General features: G+C 42.6%; 4 non-coding genes across 4 annotated transcripts; 2 read left to right on the forward strand and 2 right to left on the reverse strand.

Annotated features, from left to right (window-relative positions):
* Positions 1 to 4,345: 4,345 nt before the first annotated feature.
* Positions 4,346 to 4,536, reverse strand: LOC140286057 (U2 spliceosomal RNA). Its single transcript, XR_011910964.1, has one exon. It is a non-coding gene; the product is annotated as a U2 spliceosomal RNA (small nuclear RNA).
* A 13,576-nt stretch (positions 4,537 to 18,112) lies between these two features.
* Positions 18,113 to 18,226, forward strand: LOC140286082 (U5 spliceosomal RNA). The gene has a single exon (XR_011910975.1). It is a non-coding gene; the product is annotated as a U5 spliceosomal RNA (small nuclear RNA).
* Positions 18,227 to 18,534: 308 nt separating this feature from the next.
* Positions 18,535 to 18,718, forward strand: LOC140286061 (U2 spliceosomal RNA). The gene has a single exon (XR_011910968.1). It is a non-coding gene; the product is annotated as a U2 spliceosomal RNA (small nuclear RNA).
* Positions 18,719 to 21,962: 3,244 nt separating this feature from the next.
* LOC140286080 (U5 spliceosomal RNA) lies at positions 21,963 to 22,076 on the reverse strand. The gene has a single exon (XR_011910973.1). It is a non-coding gene; the product is annotated as a U5 spliceosomal RNA (small nuclear RNA).
* Positions 22,077 to 22,345: the final 269 nt, after the last annotated feature.

A 22,345-nucleotide genomic window follows, 5' to 3' on the forward strand; every position in this document is an offset into this window, starting at 1 on the left:
GACATTCACACCTTCTTACAGCGGAACACCTCCGCTCCCTCTTTTGATGGTGTATGTTCTGGCATTCGAACCTTTTCTTACCCACTTTTTACAAACTATGCTCGGACATTCACACCTTCTTGCAGCGAAACACCTCCACTCCCTCTTTTGATTGTGTATGTTCGGGCATTCGAACCTTTTCTTACCCGCCTTTTACAAACTATGGTCGGACATTCAAACCTTCTTATGGCCGAACACATCCACTTCTGCTTTTGATGATGTATAGTTGGGCATTCACACCTTTTCTTACCCATTTTTCAGTAATTATTGATGGACATTCAGACCTTCTTGCAGCTGAACACCTCTGCTCCCGCTTTTGATGGTGTATAGTCGGGCTTTCGAGGCTTTTCTTCAACATTGTTTACAAATTATGGTTGGAAATTCAGACCTTGCAGCCGAACACCTCCGCTCCCTCTTTTGATCATACATTGTCGGGCATTCGCACCTTGTCTTACCCGCGTTTTACAAACCATGGTCGGACTTTCACACCTTCTTGTAGCCGAACAACTCCGCTCCCGCTATTGATTGTGTACAGTCGGGTATTTTAACCTTTTCTTACCCGCTTTTTACCAATTATGGTCGGACATTCACACCGTCTTACAGCGGAACACCTCCGCTCCCTCTTTTGATGGTGTATGTTCGGGCATTCAAACTTTTTCTTACCCACTTTTTACAAACTATGGTCGGACATTCAAACCTTCTTGTAGCAGAACACCACCACTTCTTCTTTTGATGATGTATGGTTGGGCATTCGCACCTTTTCTTACCCATTTTTCAGGAATTATGGGTGGACATTCAAACCTACTTGCAGTCGAACAGCTCTGCTCCCACTTTTGATTATGTTTGGTTGGATATTCGAACCTTTTCTTAACTGCTTTTTACAAACTTTGGTCGGACGTTCACACCTTCTTGCAGCTGAACACCTCCGCTTCCGCTTTTGATGGTATATATTCGGGCATTCGAACCTTTTCTTACCCGCTTTTTACCAACTATGGTCGGACATTCACACCATCTTAAAGCGGAACACCTCCGCTCCCTCTTTTGATGGTGTATGTTCGGGCATTCGCACCTTTTTTTACCTGCTTTTTACAAACTTTGGTCGGACGTTGACACCTTCTTGCAGCCGAACACCTCCGCTTCCGCTTTTGATGGTGTATATTCGGGCATTCGAACCTTTTCTTACCCGCTTTTTACCAACTATGGTCGGACATTCACACCATCTTACAGCGGAACACCTCTTCTCCCGCTTTTGATGATGAATGGTCCGGCATTCTTACCTTTTCTAACACATTTTTCAGCAATTATTGTCGGTCATTCACACCTTTCTCATCAGCTTTTTGCAAATTATGATCTGACATTCACACCTACTTGCAGCCGAACACCTCGGATTCCGCTTTTGATGGTGTATATTTTGGCATTCGAACCTTTTCTTACCCGCTTTTTACAAACCATGGTCGGACTTTCACACCTTCTTTTAGCCGAACAACTCCGCTCCCGCTATTGATTGTGTAGAGTCGGGTATTTTAACCTTTTCTTACCCGCTTTTTACCAATTATGCTCGGACATTCACACCGTCTTACAGCGGAACACCTCCGCTCCCTCTTTTGATGGTGTATGTTCGGGCATTCGAACTTTTTCTTACCCACTTTTTACAAACTATGTTCGGACATTCAAACCTTCTTGTAGCAGAACACATCCATTTCTTCTTTTGATGATGTATGGTTGGATATTCGCACCTTTTCTTACCCATTTTTCAGGAATTATGGGTGGACATTCACACCTACTTGCAGTCGAACAGCTCTCCTCCCACTTTTGATTATGTTTGGTTGGATATTCGAACCTTTTCTTAACTGCTTTTTACAAACTTTGGTCGGACGTTCACACCTTCTTGCAGCCGAATACCTCCGCTTCCGCTTTTGATGGTATATATTCGGGCATTCGAACCTTTTCTTACCCGCTTTTTACCGGTCGGACATTCGCACCATCTTACAGCGAAACACCTCCGCTCCCTCTTTTGATGGTGTATGTTCGGGCATTCGCACCTTTTCTTACCCGCTTTTTACAAACTATGGTCGGACATTCATACCTTCTTGTAGCCGAAAACCTCCACTCCCTCTTTTGATCATCCATTGTCGGGCATTCGCACCTTTTCTTACCCGCTTTTTACAAACTATGCTCGGACATTCAAACCTTCTTGTAGCCAAACACATCCACTCCTGCTTTTGTTGATGTATGTTTGGGCATTCGAACCTACTTGTTGCCCGCTTTTCATTAATTATGGGTGGACATTCACACCTTGTCGCAGCCAAACACCTCCGCTCCCTGTTTTGATCATGTATGGTTGGACATTCGCACCTTTTCTCACCCGCTTTTTACAAACTATGGTCGGACATTCATACCTTCTTGTAGCCGAAAACCTCCACTCCCTCTTTTGATCATCCATTGTCGGGCATTCGCACCTTTTCTTACCCGCTTTTTACAAACTATGCTCGGACATTCAAACCTTCTTGTAGCCAAACACATCCACTCCTGCTTTTGTTGATGTATGTTTGGGCATTCGAACCTACTTGTTGCCCGCTTTTCATTAATTATGGGTGGACATTCACACCTTGTCGCAGCCAAACACCTCCGCTCCCTGTTTTGATCATGTATGGTTGGACATTCGCACCTTTTCTCACCCGCTTTTTGCAAACTATGGTCGGCCATTCACAGCTTCCTCTCCACCATACTTGTATGGTGGGATATTCACACCCACTTGCATCCGAAGACCTCCGCCCCCACTTTTGTTGATATTTAGTCGGTCATTCACACCTTACCCGTTTTCTTGCAGCCAAACACCTCTGATCTCGCTTTTGATGATGTAAGATTGGGCAATAAGACCTTGCTTTTCCTGCTTTTCACCAACTATAGACGGACATTCACACCTTCTTGCAGCCGAACACTTCCGCTCCACCTTTTAGGTTTCTATCACACCTTTTTTTTCACCGCATTTTATAGATTATAGTTGAAAATTCTCAACCACTCATCCGAAGACCTCTCCTCCCGCTTTTGTTAATATATTTCAACTTTAGTCAGACACTCACACCTACTTGCAACCGAACACCACCTCTCTAGCTTTTGATGATGTATGGTCCGGGATTCTTACTGTTTCTAACACATTTTTCAGCAATTATGGTAGGACATTCACACCTTCTTGCAGCTGAACACCTCCTCTCCCACTTATGATCATGTGCGGATTGATTTTCGAAAATTTTCTTTCATGTTTTCTAGCAATTAATGATGGACATTTAGACCTTCTTGCAGCTGAACACCTCTTCTTCCGCTTTTGATCATACATTGTCAGGCATTCGCACCTTGTCTTACCCGCTTTTTACAAACTTTAGTCAAACATTCACACCTTTTTGCAGCCGAACACAGTTTTTTGCAGCCGAATTTGGGCATTCGAACCTTTTCATACCCACTTTTTACCAAATATGGTCGGACATTCACACCGTCTTACAGCGGAACACCTCCGCTCCCTCTTTTGATGGTGTATGTTCGGGCATTCGAACCTTTTCTTACCCGCTTTTTACAACCTATGCTCGGACATTCAAACCTTCTTGTAGCCGAACACATCCACTCCTGCTTTTGATGATGTATGGTTGGGCATTCGAACCTACTTGTTGCCCGCTTTTCATTAATTATGGGTGGACATTCACACCTTGTCGCAGCCAAACACCTCCGCTCCCTGTTTTGATCATGTATGGTTGGACATTCGCACCTTTTCTCACCCGCTTTTTGCAAACTATGGTCGGCCATTCACAGCTTCCTCTCCACCATACTTGTATGGTGGGATATTCACACCCACTTGCATCCGAAGACCTCCGCCCCCACTTTTGTTGATATTTAGTCGGTCATTCGCACCTTACCCGCTTTTGGCAAACTATGGCCTTCTTGCAGCCAAAAACCTCTGATCTCGCTTTTGATGATGTAAGGTTGGCCTTCAGACCTTGCTTCACCTGCTTTTCACCAAATATAGTCGGACATTCACACCTTCTTGCAGCCGAACACTTCCGCTCCACCTTTTAGTTTTCTATGGGGCATTCACACCTTTTTTTTTATAAAAACACCACAGGAACACCGTATTGAGGCTTTGTTCTGACCGCTCATTCGGTGTCGCATTTCTTTCAAGCAATTCTCCCGGTTAGCCCGCACACGGCTCGCTCCCAGAGCCGTGTTAAAGTCTGCTTCGCATTCACTCTCTTTTCTCAGCAGATTAAAAGAAACTTCCATCCTGCACCGCTGTTTGCTTTTTCACAAGAGCAGAGGAGAGCGCACCGTTCCCAGCGGCACTGCAGTACCAAGTCGATGCTTGGAGTGAACGGAGCAAGCTCCTTTTTCAACTCCTATTGATACAAATCCATTTAATATGTAGTCCTTGCATAGAGGACACATCAGACATTAAACTGATAAGTACAGATACTACACTTGATCTTAGCCAAAAGGCCGAGAAGCGATAACTGTCCACTGGTTCACGTTCGAGGGCCCTTCCTGGCACAATGCGCACTTGTAGCGGTGTTCTTTTTATGGCCATAGTGTCACTTTGCACCTCCGCCCACCCGCTGCACTGAGCACTCTTCAGCCCTTTTAAATGGTATAACTTTACACTACCGCACGCTCCAGCGAGCACCATTCAAGCAACAACTTTGCACTCCAGCTTCGAACATCGGCACAGTCGCAACAAGTAAGGCGACTCTACTCAGAGAAGTCACTCTGCACAGTAACAAAATTTCTTTTGCACAGACAGAAAGGGCTTCATCCGCAAAGGTAAAGCCTGCCAAAAATAGAAACAACTCATTAGTGCTGCTCAACGTTGTACTTTGCAGTAAAAGAAAGAGCAAATCTAAAGTTTCAAGAATCCGAGAATAAGCTTACTTCCATGAGTTCTTCACGATTTTGGATTTTGCTATAAAATGAATTCCTTCACTCAAACTAAATTTAAACTGCTAAACCGCTAATCTGTTACATGCAAGGCAGATGTCAAATTCACCGAAATAGGATCTAAGGGTATTTTGTAAATAAGGGCTTTGTAAACTATGTCATCTCACTGATGGCAAAGAACTTAAAATAGATCTTAGAAACCACTGTGATATAGAAGGTTTCGCTAACACATTGGAATTGTTTTACTATTTACATATGCATGTGCAGTGAAGAATTGCTTGCTGCTGATAAATGCAAAGAAGAACAGCTTACACATAGATGCTCACATATAGGCTGCTGAATGCAATGAAGACCTGCTTATCCAGTAAAGTTCAATGTCAATGTGTAATATTCAATTAGGATTTGCAAAACAGTGAAGTTAAACAATGAATGGGTCCATAGTCGGTATGAGAAGACTACAGGAATATTTACCTGGGTGTACGTTCAAACAGAGATGAGAAAATTGCGATAAATTATTGTTTGTTTGTTTGTTAGTATGTATATGAATGTTATGTGTATAAACTGTGTTGAGTTGTAGTTACTCAGTAGTGTCTCAGTGAAACAACCGACGGGGGAAGCCTTGCGGTGACAACAAAAGCAGTGTTTTACTGATCAGTCAAGTTGCTCCAGTGTACTCCATACAAACTGGTTGGCTACTGAAGGGATAGAAAATGGGGAATACTTGTTTTAAAGCAAACAAGGAATTAGATGGGAAAAATACATGTTTTAACGGGACCCAGACAATATTAAATACTCAGACAGATGGGAGAAGAAGTGTAGTTTTGTAGGAAATCACAAAATTATTACATAAAATTAGTGAAATCAATTGAAGAATGCCTTTCTGAAGAGCTGTTTACCACAGATGAGCAGCTTTGCGACCAAGCACATTGTAGATCGCTTTACTGCTAAAATGATCTAGTTTAATGGATTGGTTTAGACATGCATAACAGCATTTTAAGAACAAAGAGAGAAACAAAAAGGGACAACGCTTCATGGTGGAAGGTGATGTATAAATAACTGTGTATATGATGAAGGAGAGACCATTTGAGCAGCACAGCCATTTCGCAGCACAGGGACAGCAGTCCAAGTTAAAGGATCTCCCACGTGGTATCACCTGTCACACTGTGTCAAGGCATCAAAAGAAGAAAAAATCACCAAACTCAAGGACAAAGAGACGAAGACTCCGGTGAACGAAGAGAGAGGACTTACAAACCAGAAATACAAAAGGATGCTCGATATCAAGATCCAGAAGAAGAGGCTAACAATGCCACGAACACTTACGATGCTGGGAATGATGCCAGCAATGAACAGAGAAGAAGATTCAGTGTCATCAATCTGCAACACGTGCCTCTAATGAGGGGGTGAATATAGAATCCTCAACGATTACAACGTCTCTGGGAACTGTGACAACAACAAGGTTTAAACCATTTTGATATATATTGTAACCTATTGGCTAAGGAATAGTGCTGAAAATTAGGTAAATCTAATCCACCACTGTCCTTGGTCTTCTGTAGGGTTTTTAAACTAATACGTGGTGGTTTGTTTTTCCACAGAAATTTGGAGATGCATGAATCTAGTGACTTAAACCAAGTAGCAAATGGTTTTATGGGGATCATTGAGAACAAATAGTTAACTTTTGGTAGTATCATCATTTTAATGGTTGTAACTCTCCCCATAAGTGATATAGGTAAGGACTTCCAACGAGAGAGATCGTCCTCTACTCTCTTTAATAATTGCACATAATTTAGCTTTGTTAGCTCTGGGAGCCTGGAGGAAATGTTTATGCCTAAATATCTAATATTTCCTGACTGTAAAGTGATCGCAGGTATATTCTGGACCCTACAGTTAATGGGCAGAACTGTGGTCTTAGACCATTTGATAGAGTAGTCAGAAAGTGCCGAGAATTTATTTATGAGTGTGATCGTGTGAGTGAGAGACGTCTCTGAGTTCTGAAGGAAAAATAATACATCATCAGCATAAAGACTTATTTTATGCTCAATATTTTGGGGTTGGATGCCTTTAATATTTCTATCTTGTCTGATAGCAGCTGCTAAAGGTTTGATGAAAATAGCAAAAAGTGAGGGAGAAAGTGAGCAACCCTGTCTTGTACCTCTCTGCAGACTGAAGCTTGGAGAAGTTTGATCATTTGTCCTGACACTTGCATTTGGGGAGCTATATAATATCCTTATCCAGTTGATGAAGTGTGACCCAAACCCGAATTTGTTTTATGCTGCGAATAAAAATTTCCAGTTCCCTCCATTAAATGCTTTTTCTGCATCTAGAGAGTCGATTGTGGTTTCCAAGTTGTTGATGGTAGAATAGTCTATGAGATTAACGATGCGGTTTGTGAACGAACTGTTGTGCCTACTGCTCTTCAGCCTGTCAAATGAAACGTAGAATTTAAAACGTGACAAATGAACGAAGACCCAAGGAGTTGAGTCGTAAACTAATCAATACTGTTTCCTGTGCGAGGACCCGTCAGTCGAGGAGTTGAGTCATGAACGAATCAATACTGTTTCCTGTCCTGCTGACTGAGCTTATGAAGCTGCCGCCTGCCATGTGGTGAGGAAGGGTACTGCATGAAAATGAACGAATCACTCACTGAGACAACTCGTTACTCCCGAGTCATATAAAAAATTTGTTCATATCGAACGAATCGCTCACGAACGACACTTCACTATCTATTTGACGAGTTATGCATGAATTCGGATTTTGCAATAAAATTAATTCCTTCTCTCAAACCAAGTTCAAACTGCTTTGTCCTTCATATTTATCTATTTCTAATCTAGTTTCAACAATAAACAACCCCACATCATATTTGCTCTTCGCCCAAAGATCATTGGGCACTTCAGCCAACATGGGTATCGAAGACAAATCTTTTTCAGATTAAAAACATGCTTCAAAATGTGATTCTGTGGTAGGAATTAATTCCACAGTTCTTTGACAATGCATTGTACTCAAAAATGTTTTTTTGTATGCTGACAATCGTTCAGAAAACATCAAATTTGGATCAGCAGGTGAAACGGTCCAATCCGTTTCTTTCTGACATGTAGCAACAAACTCTCCCACACCTTGTCAATGCCAGTGTGTAGGTTTGGCCAAGGAAATGTGAGGGCGAGTACCACAAACATTAAAAAAATCGAATTGCTCTGGAGTGAGCGACACAGCCAATAAAGTAGGCGCACATATTTTTTCACTTCTTCTCATAGTCATTGTCAGGCCCCAAAGAAATGTGTGATGTTCAGTGCAAATCAGCAGGTTGCATGAAATCAGAAAGGGGTGAAACTAACGCTTTTGCTTCTTCCACTAGTTGTTGTGAAAAAGGAGAGCTGGGAAGTTTCCACTCATAAGCATATGTAAGTGCAGATGAATCAAACTGCACTGCTGTAAAAACTTTGTCAGGCTGTAACATAACGTTAACACCCTCTGGTGTAGAAGTTAAAATAATGCCTAATTTACACATGAGATCACAGCCCATCAGGTTAATGGGACACAACTCTGATAACAAAAATGAGTGTTTGAAGGAGAGCCCATCGGGAGTGACACACGCAATGGGCGATGTCATTTTCTCCTTCACAACCTGGCCTGATGCAGACATAGAGTAAACGTGGTTTCCACTTAACTTTGGAGGACAATCAACCTCCCCTGACGTCACTACTGATGAACATAAGTTCCTATATTCTGAGAGAAATATCTTTGCTCTAGGACGGAACTAGCATACAAAACTTTACTACGTGAATCACAGTCGGCAAGCGTTTCTTCACTACACAGAGCAGGAAAAATGTGTGAGTGTGTTTGTGCTATCACCCATTAGTGGAGGCTCCGCTGCCGCGTGACGTCCAGAACCTGCCTCCCACCCTCAGTCAGCCTTTTGCCCAATTTCATCACTTTTCAGCTGTGGACACAGCCACAGTAAAAACAAATATTCGGATCATAGCTCTGGCGTGGCCCATTTCGACCTCCTCTCCCACACGTCCACGTCTTCAACTTCGGCCTCGTCCTCTGTTTACACCAACTGCGTAATACATGGTCATGGCTGCCAAATGCAGCTCCTTTTCACACTTGTCCCTTTTGGTTGTCTTACGCGTCTCAACTTGGTTATGAGCATGGCGAGCATATCGGCGAACGTCAGCCAAACGAGGACCCTCACACCATCCCACGTAAATGTTCTTTACTTCAGTGGCGACATCTGGCATGAGGCCTTTAATTATTGCATTGCATGCAATACTCTCCCATGGTCCTGATTCATTACCCAAATCCCTTGGTCTCTGATGACCGCTGTGCTTGCTGACTTCCTCAAGGATGCGGTGTACAAAATCATCAGTCCCTTCACCGGGTTTCTGTTTGCAGGTGTAAATGTGGGACATATTGATTTTGGTTGGAAATTGAGTGGTGATGGCTTGACACAGTCTTTGGATGGCTGCTTCATATTGAGCGTTATCATTATGTCCTCGTTCACTGTTGGTAGGTCGCAAATCCAGTTGTAGCATACTGGCCTCTATTTTGCAGAGGTCGGTCAGTTTGAACTTTTTTGCCAATATGCGACGCAATTCAACCCCGGTCGGGCAGAATTGTGCGCAGAAATCTCGCAACTCGTCAGCAAAATGGGGTCCAGAAATCTCTGGATCTGGTAAGCATTGTTATGCTTCCATGATGTCAGTCTCAGTCCAGGGTCGATAAACCAGTAATGGTCCAGTGGGAACTGCAACTTTAACCATAGGCATGGTTTGAATCTGGTTTTGTTTTTTCTCACGTTTAGATCTCTGAAGTCCAGATTGTGGGTAAAGGATTTTTGTCACTTGCGTTAAAAGTTCTTGGGCAGGTACGCTGGAGAACCAAACGTCTTCCTTTTCCTCATCATCAGACCTATGTAACTGATGTTGTGAGAATGATGGAATTTCTTCCCGAGGGAGGATGGAAGAAGTCCCTTCTTCCCGAGAGCCAGAGGCTTGTGGCAGGGCTGGCTGTTGTTGTTGCAGGCGTTGTGGAGGGCAGGAGTCCAGGTCTGGATCCGGCACAGCGAGAGCGCTCAGGGTGGGGTAAAGAGGTGCAGAAGGAGAAAAAGTGTTATCAGTGGAATATGGTGGTGGTTTAAAAGAAGATTCAGTCTTAATCAGAGCTGAATTATGTTTTCGTCCACATACTAAATTATTATCATCATTCCGTCATGGCATTTGTTTAACATTTTCCTTTCTTTCTCTTAATACACTTTATTTTTTCCAACATTCTATACCTTTCTTACTTCTTATTTAAACTTAATTTTCTTTTTTTTTGCTTCATCTCTTTCTCATATTTGCAAAACTTTTCTTCTAATTTTCTTATTTCTAACATACTAAAAGAACCTTCAGGTGGAAAACCTCTGGACCATATTTCTTTTTCATTTCAACATACTTAGGTCCCCCGGTAGGGTCAAAAGTCTGAGACCTACTGTTTCCCATTCTCAGACTTGGAATGGGGAAATATATTCCTTCACTCAAAGGACGTCTCCAATGAGGACCTTTAATCTGTACTCACACTTCTTCGGAGTACTTCACACTTCTTCGGACTGCTTCAAAAGTTTCACTTACCCATGAAATCTCTGTCTCACTAATGACACAACCGGGAAACCCTCTTTTATTCAAATAAAAACTAAAAAGCAGTCCTATCGTCTCAGACTATCATATTTAAAAAATGATCCGAGCGCTGGTATTCAGGAAAAGGACCTGCCAGTCCTCTCTCTCAGAAAAGGCCTTGGAGGTATGAGGCTGGAACAGCTACTTCAGTCCAGGCTGGCCATGCACTGCGGTCCGGTCCAGAGACACCAGTCGAGGGATCCTGTTCGTGACGCCAAAATTGTGGACATTGAAGGGCATGTTGAAGGTGTGAATGTCCGACCATAGTTGGTAAAAAGCCGGTAAGAAAAGGTTAAAATACCCGACTCTACACAATCAATAGCGGGAGCGGAGTTGTTCGGCTAAAAGAAGGTGTGAAAGTCCGACCATGGTTTGTAAAAAGCGGGTAAGAAAAGGTTCGAATGCCAAAATATACACCATCAAAAGCGGAAGCCGAGGTGTTCGGCTGCAAGTAGGTGTGAATGTCAGATCATAATTTGCAAAAAGCTGATGAGAAAGGTGTGAATGACCAACAAAAGTTGCTGAAAAATGTGATTCTGTGGTAGGAATTAATTCCACAGTTCTTTGACAATGCATTGTACTCAAAAATGTTTTTTTGTATGCTGACAATCGTTCAGAAAACATCAAATTTGGATCAGCAGGTGAAACGGTCCAATCTGTTTCTTTCTGACATGTAGCAACAAACTCTCCCACACCTTGTCAATGCCAGTGTGTAGGTTTGGCCAAGGAAATGTGAGGGCGAGCACCACAAACATTAAAAAAATCGAATTGCTCTGGAGTGAGCGACACAGCCAATAAAGTAGGCGCACATATTTTTTCACTACTGTTTCCCATTCTCAGACTTGGAATGGGGAAATATATTCCTTCACTCAAAGGACGCTTTGCTGAAAAATGTGTTAGAAAAGGTAAGAATGCCAGACCATTCATCATCAAAAGCGGGAGTAGAGGTGTTCCGCTGTAAGATGGTGCGAATGTCCGACCATAGTTGGTAAAAAGCGGGTAAAAAAAGGTTCGAATGCCCGAATATATACCATCAAAAGCGGAAGCGGAGGTGTTCGGCTGCAAGAAGGTGTGAACGTCCGACCAAAGTTTGTAAAAAGCAGGTAAGAAAAGGTGCGAATGCCCGAACATACACCATCAAAAGAGGGAGCGGAGGTATTCCGCTGTAAGATGGTGCGAATGTCCGACCATAGTTGGTAAAAAGCGGGTAAGAAAAGGTTCGAATGCCCGAATATATACCATCAAAAGCGGAAGCGGAGGTGTTCGGCTGCAAGAAGGTGTGAATGTCCGACCAAAGTTTGTAAAAAGCAGTTAAGAAAAGGTTCGAATATCCAACCAAACAATCAAAAGTGGGAGCAGAGCTGTTCGACTGCAAGTAGGTGTGAATGTCCACCCATAATTCCTGAAAAATGGGTAAGAAAAGGTGCGAATGCCCAACCATACATCATCAAAAGAAGAAGTGGATGTGTTCTGCTACAAGAAGGTTTGAATGTCCGACCATAGTTTGTAAAAAGTGGGTAAGAAAAAGTTCGAATGCCCGAACATACACCATCAAAAGAGGGAGCGGAGGTGTTCCGCTGTAAGACGGTGTGAATGTCCGACCATAATTGGTAAAAAGCGGGTAAGAAAAGGTTAAAATACCCGACTGTACACAATCAATAGCGGGAGCGGAGTTGTTCGGCTACAAGAAGGTGTGAAAGTCCGACCATGGTTTGTAAAACGCGGGTAAGACAAGGTGCGAATGCCCGACAATGTATGATCAAAAGAGGGAGCGGAGGTGTTCGGCTGCAAGGTCTGAATTTCCAACAATAATTTGTAAACACCGTTGAAGAAAAGCCTCGAAAGCCCGACTATACACCATCAAAAGCGGGAGCAGAGGTGTTCAGCTGCAAGAAGGTCTGAATGTCCACCAATAATTACTGAAAAATGGGTAAGAAAAGGTGTGAATGCCCAACTATACATCATAAAAAGCAGAAGTGGATGTGTTCGGCCACAAGAAGGTTTGAATGTCAGACCATAGTTTGTAAAAGGCGGGTAAGAAAAGGTTTGAATGCCCGAACATACACAATCAAAAGAGGGAGCGGAGGTGTTTCGCTGCAAGAAGGTGTGAATGTCCGAGCATAGTTTGTAAAAAGTCGGTAAGAAAAGGTTCGAATGCCAGAACATACACCATCAAAAGAGGGAGCGGAGGTGTTCCGCTGTAAGAAGGTGTGAATGTCCGACCATAGTTGGTAAAAAGCGGGTAAGAAAAGGTTAAAATACCCGACTCTACACAATCAATAGCGGGAGCGGAGTTATTCGGCTAAAAGAAGGTGTGAAAGTCCGACCATGGTTTGTAAAAAGCGGGTAAGAAAAGGTTCGAATGCCAAAATATACACCATCAAAAGCGGAAGCCGAGGTGTTCGGCTGCAAGTAGGTGTGAATGTCAGATCATAATTTGCAAAAAGCTGATGAGAAAGGTGTGAATGACCGACAATAATTGCTGAAAAATGTGTTAGAAAAGGTAAGAATGCCGGACCATTCATCATCAAAAGCGGGAGAAGAGGTGTTCGGCTGCAAGAAGCTGTGAATGTCCAGCCATAATCACCTAAAAACGGGTAAGAAAAGGTAGTATTGCCAGACCATAAATTATCAAAACAGGGAGCGGAGGTGTTCCGCAACCATAATTTGTAAACACCGTTGAAGAAAAGCCTCCAAAGCCCGACTATACACCATCAAAAGCGGGAGCGGAGGTATTCAGCTGCAAGAAGGTCTGAATGTCCACCAATAATTACTGAAAAATGGGTAAGAAAAGGTATGAATGCCCAACTATACATCATCAAAAGCAGAAGTGGATGTGTTCGGCCACAAGAAGGTTTGAATGTCCGACCATAGTTTGTAAAAGGCGGGTAAGAAAAGGTTCGAATGCCCGAACATACACAATCAAAAGAGGGAGCGGAGGTGTTTCGCTGTAAGAAGGTGTGAATGTCCGACCATAGTTGGTAAAAAGCGGGTAAGAAAAGGTTAAATTACCCGACTCTACACAATCAATAGCAGGAGCGGAGTTGTTCGGCTAAAAGAAGGTGTGAAAGTCCGACCATGGTTTGTAAAAAGCGGGTAAGAAAAGGTTCGAATGCCAAAATATACACCATCAAAAGCGGAAGCCGAGGTGTTCGGCTGCAAGTAGGTGTGAATGTCAGATCATAATTTGCAAAAAGCTGATGAGAAAGGTGTGAATGACCGACAATAATTGCTGAAAAATGTGTTAGAAAAGGTAAGAATGCCGGACAATTCATCATCAAAAGCGGGAGAAGAGGTGTTCGGCTGCAAGAAGCTGTGAATGTCCAGCCATAATTACCTAAAAACGGGTAAGAAAAGGTAGTATTGCCAGACCATAAATGATCAAAACAGGGAGCGGAGGTGTTCCGCCGAAAGAAGGTGTGATTGTCCGACCATAATTGGTAAAAAGCGGGTAAGAAAAGGTTAAAATACCCGACTGTACACAATCAATAGCGGGAGCGGAGTTGTTTGGCTACTAAAAGGTGTGAAAGTCCGACCATGGTTTGTAAAAAGCGGGTAAGAAAAGGTTCGAATGCCAAAATATACACCATCAAAAGAGGGAGCGGAGGTGTTCAGCTGCAAGAAGGTCTGAATGTCCATCAATAATTGCTAGAAAACATGAAAAAAAAATTTCGAATATCCAACCGCACATGATCATAAGTGGGAGAGGAGGTGTTCAGCTGCAAGAAGGTGTGAATGTCCACCCATAATTCCTCAAAAATGGGTAAAAAAAAAGGTGCGAATGCCCAACCATACATCATCAAAAGCAGGACTGGATGTGTTTGGCTACAAGAAGGTGTGAATGTCCGACCATAGTTTGTAAAAAGCGGGTAAGAAAAGGCTCGAATGCCCGAACATACACCATCAAAAGAGGCAGCGGAGGTGTTCCGCCATAAGAAGGTGTGAAAGTCCGACAATGGTTTGTAAAAAGCGGGTAATAAAAGGTTCGAATGCCCGAATATACATCATCAAAAGCGGAAGCGGAGGTGTTCGGATGCAAGAAGGTGTGAACGTCCGACCAAAGTTTGTAAAAAGCAGTGAAAAGCGAGAAAAAGCTTTTCGTGAGTTCTGCATGATTTGGGTTTCACTCTAACTATGTTAAAACTGATTTGTCCTTCATATTTACCATGTCTAGAAAGATTTAAACAAAAAAACAACGTTGTACTTTGCAGTAAAAGAAAGAGCAAATCTAAAGTTTCAGGAATCCGAGTATAAGCCTGCTTTCATGAGTTCTGCACGATTTCGGATTTTGCTATAAAATGAATTGCTTTGCTCAAACCAAGTTAAAACTGCTTTGTCCTTCCATATTCATCAATGTCTAGATCGACTTCAACAAAGAAAAACATTGGACTTTGCAGTAGAAGAAGTTGAAATCCATCTACACATTGATAAATATGAAGGACAAAGCAGTTCCCACTTGCCCATAAGAAAATAAGCTTATTCTCGGATTCCTGATCCTTCAGTTTTGCTCTTTCTTCTACTACTTCATACATTGTCGGGCATTCGCACCTTTTCTTACCCGCTTTTTACAAACTTTAGTCGGACATTAACACCTTCTTGCAGCTTAACCACCTCCGCTCCCTGTTTTGATCATGTATGGTCTGGCAATACTACCTTTTCTTACACATTTGTGAGTAATTATGGCTGGACATTCACACCTACTTGCAGCCGAACACCACCTCTCCCGCTTTTGATGATGTATGGACCGGCATTCTTACCTTTTCTAACACATTTTTCAGCAATTATGGTTGGAGATTCACACCTACTCACAGCCGAACACCTCCGCTCCCACATTTGATGGTGTATATTCGGGCATACGAACCTGTTCTTACCCGCTTTTTACAAACCATGGTCGGACTTTCACACCTTCTTGTAGCTGAACAACTCCGCTCCCTCTTTTGATTGTGTACAGTCGGGCATACAAACCTGTTCTTACCCGCTTTTTACAAACTATGGTCGGACATTCAAACCTTCTTGTAGCCGAACACATCCACTCCTGCTTTTGATGATGTATGGTTGGGCATTCGCACCTTTTCTTACCCATTTTTCAGTAATTACGGGTGGATATTCACACCTTCTTGCAGCGGAACACCTCCTCTCCCGCTTATGATTATGTGCGGTTTGATATTCGAAAATTTTCTTTCATGTTTTATAGCAATTATTGATGGACATTCATACCTTCTTGAAGCCGAACACATCCACTCCTGCTTTTGATGATGTATGGTTGGGCATTCGAACCTACTTGTTGCCCGTTTTTCATTAATTATGGGTGGACATTCACACCTTGTCGCAGCCAAACACCTCCGCTCCCTGTTTTGATCATGTATGTTTTGACATTCGCACCTTTTCTCACCTGCTTTTTACTATTGTCGGCCAATCACAGCTTCCTCTCCACCATACTTGTATGGTAGGAAATTCTCACCCACTCTCATCCGAAGACCTCTCCTCCCGCTTTTGTTAATATTTAGTCGGGCATTCGAACCTTTTCTTACCCACTTTTTACAAATTATGGTCGAACATTCACACCTACTTGCAGCTGAATACTTCCGCTCCACCTTTTAGTGATGTATGGTTGGCATTTGCACCTTTTGTTACCCTCTTTTTATACTGATTGCTGAAGATTAAGTTGTTCTTTCTCAAACTACAATTTTTTTTTAATTGTTGAAACTTGATTTGAAGTGGATAAATAAGGAGGACAAACAGTTTTAAGTCACGCTGATAGAAGAAATGAATTTTATAGCAAAATCTGTATTTCGTCATATGTCGAGAGATGCTTATTGCTGAAGAAGTTCTTTCTCATTCTACAAAGTACAACGTTGTTTATCGTTGAAACTTGATTAGACATGAATAAATATGAAGGACAAAGCAGTCTTAACTTGGTTTGAGTTAATTAATTCGTTTTATAGGAGAATCCGAATTCGTGCTTATTTTCGGATTCCCGAAGAATGAGTCTGGTTCTTTCTCATAATACAAAGTTTGTTGTTTATTGTTGAAACTTCATCAGAAGTGAAGAAATAAATGAATGCCTATCAACAAATGTGGGATCTAAACTCTACTGCTTCCTCTAAAATAATTTCTTTTCTCAATTCAGAAATGTGTGTGTGTAAGTCACAACACCCGTGACACCAAAACGGCTTTCTTTTCTCTCTTTTCTCTACACTCTGCACTATGAGCACACACACCAAATCAGAAAGGCTTTTTTCTCTCTTTTCTACATTATGGACTGTGGGGACACAAAACCACTCTCTCTTTTTTTTTTTTGATTGTGTGCCAGGGCGTTGTCTCACGTATTAGATTATGCTTAAGATACGAATGGGTTTATCAGTCACATCAGAATCCATACATACTGATCCTCCCGTAATAAAATGGTCGGATCTTATCAAACACACTTTGTTTCTTGTGACAATCAAGTCAGCGAAACAGCGTATACACGTCAAGACACTGAATCAAGTTTGCTACAAGAACTCATAAGTTTGGCAGTATTGCTCTGCCGTCAGCAATCATACACCCATTTTATTTTCGTGAGACGTGCAGGCACCTGTTCATCTACTGTTCTATCACTATGAATTAGTTTATCTATTATCAATAAGGATACTTCTACAACTACTATCAAAGTATGTCCGGACTTCTTATGTTGTCAGTTGCTATATATGAATAAGTGGGTAGCTACTGACAAGCATTAAGCATGTCACACAGCCCAAACATATAACATTTCAGGACACACCACACAGTTAACAACCACAGTGAAGTGTCAAAGCCCAAACATTCAACAGGACACTTACACAACACATTCAAATCAAACAGTCAGACAACATACAAGAACATATACCCCAGCCGGCATTGCTCCCTGCCTATTTTCCTACAGCTCACTATGTGTGCGCACACCTTTATTCACAAACTCTTCAACTTATACTCTTTTACCGAAGCTGCTACAGCTCGATTGGCCGAATACCCTTAGATCCTATTTCGGTGAATTTGACATCTGCCTTACATGTAACAGATTAGCGGTTTAGCAGTTTTAATTTAGTTTGAATGAAGGAATTCATTTTATAGCAAAATCCGAAATCGTGAAGCACTCCTGAAAGTAAGCTTATTCTCGGATTCCTGAAACTTTAGATTTGCTCTTTCTTTTACTGCAAAGTACAACGTTGTTTTTTTTGTTTAAATCTTTCTAGACATGGTAAATATGAACGACAAAGCAGTTTTAACATAGTTTGAGTGAAGGAATTCATTTTATAGATAAAATCCCAAGAGTCTGCAGAGAAAAGAGAGTGAATGCGAAGTAGACTTTAACACGGCTATGGGAGCGAGCCGAGTGTCGGCTAACCGGGAGAATTGCTTGAAAGAAACGCGACACCGAATGAGCGGTCAGAACAAAGCCTCAATACGGGATTCTCGCTCACCATGGGGAAGGTGGCTAAACCAACTAGCCTGATGCCCTGCTCCCGCAGTGACGGATAATCGTACTTTGGTTTCTCTTCATAACATACAAGTCTTTCGCCTTTTACTAAAGACTTCCGTGGAGAGCAGCACTAATGAGTTGTTTCTATTATTGGCAGGCTTTACCTTTGCGGGTGAAGCCCTTTCTGTCTGTGCAAAAGAAATCTTGCTACTTTGCAGAGTGACTTCTCTGAGTAGAGTCGCCTTACTTGTTGCGACTGTGCCGATGTTCGAAGCTGGAGTGCAAAGTTGTTGCTTGAATGGTGCTTGCTGGAGCATGCGGGAGTGCAAAGTTATACCATTTAAAAGGGCTGAAGAGTGCTCAGTGCAGCGGGTGGGCGGAGGTGCAACGTGACACTCTGGCCACCTATGGCCATAAAAAGAACACTGCTACAAGTGCGCATTGTGCCAGCAAGGGCCCTCGGACCTGAAACAGTGGACAGTTATCGCTTCTCGGCCTTTTGGCTAAGATCAAGTGTAGTATCTGTTCTTATCAGTTTAATATGTCCTCTATACGAGAACAACATATTAAATGGATTTTTAAGAATAGGAGTTGAAAAAGAAGCTTGCTCCGTTCACTCCAAGCCTCGACCCGGTACTGCAGTGCCGCTGGGAACGGTGCGCTCTCCTCTGCTCTTGTGAAAAAGCAAACAGCGGTGCAGGATGGAAGTTTCAGGGAGCCCAAGATGAAACTTTCTTTTAATCTATTGAGAAAGGAGAGTGAATGCGAAGTGGACTTTAACACGGCTCTGGGAGCGAGCCGAGTGCGGGCTAACCGGGAGAATTGCTTGAAAGAAACGCGACACCGAATGAGTGGTCAGAACAAAGCCTCAATACGGTGTTCCCGTGGTGTTTGTGGCTGCCTTGTCTTTTGCACAGAGTAAAAGACAAGGCAGCCATCGAATAGATTGTTTCTACTTGGTCAGCCGAGGAGCAGGGGGGGGGGGCAAGCGTCTCAACCAAGCAAAGCTCACCAAGTAGGAACAATCGGGCCCTTTTCGATGGCTGCAACACCTGAAAGAGATATTGATGCGAGACCCGATCAAATGCTTTTTCAAAGTCTAAATTTAAGATGACAAGCCGGGTGTTTCTGTCTCTAGCGTAATCAATGATGTCTCGAATCAGTACGAGGCTGTCGGTGAGTTGTCTCCCTGAGATGGCACAAGCTTGGTCTGGGTGAATTACCTCCTCTAAAACAGAGGACATCCGTGTCGCTAAAACCTTGCTAAAAAGTTTACAGTCAAAGTTTAAAAGTGTGATGGGCCTCCAATTCTTTAGGTCAGTCTTATCATTTTTTTTATAAAGTAGAGTCACTATTCCCACTCTAAAACTGTCAGGCAGTCGGTCGAGTTTTTCAAAATCTTTAAAAACATCTAAAATGTCTGATGATAAAAGGTCCCAATAGGTCAGATAGAATTCTGCAGGAAGCCCGTCTAAACCCGGAGCTCGACTTCTCTTAAAACCTGTTAGGCATTTTTTTAACTCTAAAGCAGTAAAATTCTGTGTCAAGTGTGCATTCTCTTTTACGGTTTTGTCAACGAATTTTAAGATTTCTGCCGATGTTTCCAAGTGCACTGGTTTCTCTTTGTACATGTTACTATAAAAGGTATGTACAGTTTCAATCATCTCTTGTGTGGATTTTGTTAAAAACCCATCTTCTCTTTTTAGATTTTGATTACACTCCTTTTTATTTATAACTTTCTTTCTTTTTCACCTTCCTCAATTTCCTGCTCCCTGCTTCTTACAAAAATTCCTTTACTCTTTATTTCTGCTAAAACTGACATTTCCTTTTTGACATCTTTGATTTCTTCTTTAAAGTCTATGCCACACTGATTTAGTTTAAAGTTGCGCTGTAAGCGTTTATGTAGTCCCATCATACATCTATTCTCTTTCCTTTTTTTACGTTTACCTTGCTGTTTAAAAAAAGTCTGGGTCGTTTCCTTCACCATTTCCCACCATTGTGCATGTGTTTCGTAGAGGTCTTGAAGGGTCTGCCACTCTTTATAACATTCCCTGTACTGACTGACTATGATTTCATCCTCCAACAGGGAACAGTTGAGTTTCCACAGACCACTTCCTACCGTCACACCAGAAGGGGGTGAAAGGGTGCAGGAGAGCATAAGGTGGTCTGAAAAGAAAACAGGGGTTAATCTAACATCAGTGGGTGGGCAATCTCTAGTAAAGAAATAATCAATGCGAGAGGCTCTGGTGCCATCATGACTAAACCAGGTGAAGCCCTCCTCTCTGGGATGCATGGTTTTAAAACAGTCAGTAAGCTTAAAATCCCTGCATATGCCCTGAAGTAAAATCGAAGTCTTATCCACTTTAAAATCTACCCCTGCTCTTTTTCTATCTTTCCTGCTCAAGATACAGTTAAAATCCCCTCCTACAACTAAAGGTACTTGCCCTAGCATGTAAAGCTGTATATCTTCTAAAAGGTCATACCTTTCATTTTTTCCATTGAAACCATAAATATTTAAGAGGTTAAAGTCTTGCCCCATAAAATTCAAGTGTGCTAAAAGTGCCCGTCCGTCTCTCACCACTGTGCTACCTTTCACCAGAACATGCAGATTTTTAATTAGAATGGCCACACCATCATTTTTATTTTGATTTGAGCCACTCCATATCGATAAATGGGGCCACATTTCCTCCCATTGTCTATGTTTTTTTAAAAAAGGTAGTCCACATTCTTGTATTAAAAACACATCTGATTTTATGGAGTCTAAGAAGGATAAAATACTCTGGGCTCTTGTCTTTGATTTCACACTTCTCACATTTAGTGTTGAGAAGGTGAGAACCATTAAAAGCATAAAGGAAAGTAGGTATGTCATTTTCGTTTTTCTAAGTTATCAAAACAAATTACACACAGGTTATTTCTTGGGAAACTAGCTCTTCCTTCATTTCTTTAGGTGAAAAGTGAGTAGGGTGATCTATATTTCCTTTTCGGACTCTCGATGTTGGCCTCTGACGCAATGTTGCATTTAACTTTGAGTCCCTGGGGGTCGATTGCAGAGCTGAAGTTAAAAAGGAGACCTCATTTGGTGAGTCGGAGGGGAAGACTCTAGGTTCTTCCACTGAAGAACTGTCTGAAAGGGACCTAACCCTTCCCCTCTTCTCTGATACCACTGGGGAATCAGAGGCTCAGATGCCGTCCTCTTCGGCTGTTGACCTTCGGGGAGGTGAGTATCTTCACTAGACTCACCTGTCTGCTCTTCCTCCTCATTTAGCGTAGCTCCACCCTCTGCCTGTGAATTCTCACAGACTTCAACACTGAGTGGTGAGGCCTCTACAGGCCCCTCCCCTTTTTGCTCCTCACTTCCAATCCAAGCTTTTTGCGGGAAGTTTGAATTTATTGGGTCAACCTCTTCACTTTGTTCACCAACTGCCACCTTTGGTCCTTCTCTTTGTTGGCTTGACTGTGGCTTTACCGTCTTTAATTTGTTGGCAAAAGATTTAGGGCAATCTCTGAAGAGGTGATTTAATTCTCCACAGAGATTACATTTCCTGCCATTTGGACACTCTCCAAAAGTTTGCCCAATTTCTCTGCTCTTCCCACATAACACCTTGGTACAAGCCTCAACCAGGTGCCCATGCTCACCACACTTGCGGCAGAACTTGGGCTGCCCCTGGTAGTGGATGTAACCTCGGTTTTCAAGGTGGCCAGAGTGTCGCCCACCCGCTGCACTGAGCACTCTTCAGCCCTTTTAAATGGTATAACTTTGCACTCCCGCACGCTCCAGCAAGCACCATTCAAGCAACAACTTTGCACTCCAGCTTCGAACATCGGCACAGTCGCAACAAGTAAGGCGACTCTACTCAGAGAAGTCACTCTGCACAGTAAGAAGATTTCTTTTGCACAGACAGAAAGGGCTTCACCCGCAAAGGTAAAGCCTGCCAAAAATAGAAACAACTCATTAGTGCTGCTCTCCACAGAAATCTTTAGTAAAAGGCGAAAGACTTGTACGTTATGAAGAGAAACCAGAGTACGATTATCCGTCACTGCGGGAGCAGGGCATCAGGCTAGTTGGCATAGCCACCTTCCCCATGGTGAGCTTTGCTTGGTTGAGACGCTTGCTCCCCCCCCCTTGCTCCTCGGCTGACCAAGTAGGAACAATCGGGCCCTATTCGATGGCTGCCTTGTCTTTTACTCTGTGCAAAAGACAAGGCAGCAACAAAAACACCACGAGAATCCCGTATTGAGGCTTTGTTCTGATCGCTCATTCGGTGTCGCGTTTCTTTCAAGCAATTCTCCCGGT

Source organism: Leuresthes tenuis, unplaced genomic scaffold (assembly GCF_036924035.1).
Source record: "Leuresthes tenuis unplaced genomic scaffold, fLeuTen1.0.hap1 SCAF_71, whole genome shotgun sequence".
In the NCBI taxonomy this organism is placed as follows: Eukaryota; Metazoa; Chordata; class Actinopteri; order Atheriniformes; family Atherinopsidae; genus Leuresthes; species Leuresthes tenuis.